The 2,409-nt window shown below is 43.9% G+C and overlaps 1 protein-coding gene across 1 annotated transcript in view; it reads right to left on the bottom strand.

The window, feature by feature from the left end:
* KLC1 (kinesin light chain 1) overlaps window positions 1-1,801 on the bottom strand; it is a 52,798-nt gene extending 50,997 nt beyond the window's left edge. The window contains exon 1 of the mRNA XM_040478324.1: window positions 1,596-1,801. The gene's annotated coding sequence lies outside the window, so the exon portion shown is untranslated. The remainder of the gene's footprint in view (window positions 1-1,595) is intronic.
* Between the last annotated feature and the right edge of the window lie 608 nt (window positions 1,802-2,409).

Genomic DNA, 2,409 nt, shown 5'->3' with positions numbered 1-2,409 from the left:
AGAGAGAGAGAGGAAGAGAGAGAGAGAGGAAGAGAGAGAGAGAGGGAGAGAAAAGAGGGAGAGAAAGAGGGAGAGAAAAGAGAGAAAGAGAGAAAGAAAGAAAGAGATTAAAAATTAAACAACAACAACAACAACAACAACAACAACAAAAAGTTACTTCTAGGAAGAAAGAAAGGGGGAGCAAGCCGGTGGCAAAAACCAACCCTTATGAAACTATGTGACTCTGAAACCCACGGGTACCATTCTCACTGCATCACAGCCAGAGTCCCTGTGCTCCCCCTGACTTAAAAGGCAACGGTGCCAGTCCTGACCCCCGGCTGACGTGGTTTGTGCAGGCCTCCCCTGGGCAGGATTACCTCCACTAGACACACCCACTCCAGCTGTCCTTTCGACGCTCATCTTTAGGAAGCACGTCACTAGGGGGGCAGCCCACCCCCAGAGGGGTGGGGAGAGTGAGTGTGAAGAGGGATTATAAGGTGTCTGGAGTTCTTCTGTACAGGACAGTGTCTCCTCTCTGCCTCATCCCTCACTTACTTATTTAACCATTCATGTCAATATGGACAGGAGCTGTTTGTTTTACACTTCAGGTTTTATCTAAAGAATACTCGTTATTACACATACCATGTTATTTATTTTGTGGCTCAAACTGTCTCAGTTTGGGCCAGTGAGAGTTCTGTCAACTGGCTCGCATGTTCTTTTGACATGCTCCTACCCCTTTGCTTTTTGAGCACTTCTGTACTTTCTAGCACCACGAGATGTCCCAGGCTCGTCTTGTACTCTCCCTGCCCCAGCCCTAGAATCGGCCATTATCTGAAGGGGCCTTGGTTTGTTTGATGGTAAAATGGTTTTGGAATCCAAAATTGGGCCAGGCGAGCTTCTTCTCAAACCTGCAAACCCATCCAACCATGAGGAAAGTGTCAGACAAATGCAAGTTGAGGGCTATTCTGCAAAATATTGACCGGTACTTCACAGACCAGGAAAAACAATGGCTCCGTGTGACATGGTGTCCTGGATGGGTTCTGAACAGAACAAGGACGTTAGGGGAAAACTAGTAAAACCCAAATAAAACGTGGAGTTTGGTTAAAATTATGTACCAATGCTAGTTCCTTAGTTGTCATAAATGTGCCATAATGATGTAGAATGTTGACATTAAGAGAAATTGAGTGCAGGCGTGCAGGGATTTTGTACTGTCTTCCAACTTTTCTGTCAACAGAAAACCATCCTAAAAAGTTTGTTCTTTAAAAATCTACCTACAAAGAATACAAAAAAGTATGCATGTAACTTTAATAAAGACAAAACCAGGAAAGCATACACGTGCTCTGCATAGTAAGAACTCACATCTGTGCAGGATTTTAGTTTCTGGAGTATTTCCATAAGGATATGGTTTTTGTTTTTTTTTAAGTAGGGTTCATTACTAGCGTGGAGCCCAACGCGGGGCTCAAACTCACAATCCTGAGACCAAGACCTGAACTGAGATCAAGAGTCAGACGTTCAACCAACCGAGCCACCCAAGGGCCCCACGTGTATTGTTTTAGAAGAACAAAACACAAAGTCTGTAAGTGGTTTAGGCAACAATCATTACAATTCCCACTTACAGATGAGGAGACGGACCGTTGAAGACACGTAGCCCACACTACCCAGAACAGGAACAGAATCCAAGCTCCCTCCACCGCGTTCAGGTGCACCTTTGATTTAGTGACCACACTGCTGTACACGCACGCGTACACACACCACAAGCACCCTGTGCTTCTGCTGGTTCACCAAGAAAAAAGACAAGCACCTCTCCGGACTGCCTGGGGTTGCAGGCAAAGGAACATCTCAAACCCTCAAATATAGAAAGGATTTGAAACTTCGGCCACAATAAAAATAGACCAACCTAAGTGAGACAAGAATAGAAATGCTGAATACACTGAATATTTTATAAGACAGAGAAATTAAACCAGAACTGGGTGGACGCTAAAAGTACTTTTTAAAGATTATACTAGATCATACATACTGAGTTTTTGTCATACCAAATTATCAATTTTCATGTAATGTTATTTCCCATCTCTACCACCTGATCTTTTCATACATTTATACTCCCTTTATACTTACATGAGATTTATACTGCCTACAGACAATGAGATTATACACGCACATTCTACAAACAGGGAATACAACTTTCAATAGTTTGACAAATTTTAACAAACCTTCCCCCTCTCTCAAAAATTAACCAAAAAAAGGGCATCTGGGTGGCTCAGTCATTTGAGCATCTATCTGACTCTTGATTTTGGATCAGGCCATGATCTCACGGTCCCCCCACTGGGCTCTGCACTGAGCACAGAACCTGCCTGAGATATTCTCTCTCTCTCTCTCTGTCTCTGTCTCTGTCTCTGTCTCTCTCTCTCTGTCTCTCCCCCCCTCCCCGCC

The sequence above is a fragment of the Herpailurus yagouaroundi genome, unplaced genomic scaffold (genome assembly GCF_014898765.1).
Source record: "Herpailurus yagouaroundi ecotype Mexico unplaced genomic scaffold, PumYag 141, whole genome shotgun sequence".
Classification (NCBI taxonomy): domain Eukaryota; kingdom Metazoa; phylum Chordata; class Mammalia; order Carnivora; family Felidae; genus Herpailurus; species Herpailurus yagouaroundi.
The sequence above is the reverse complement of the archived record's forward strand: the minus strand, read 5'-3'. Positions and strand labels throughout refer to the sequence as shown.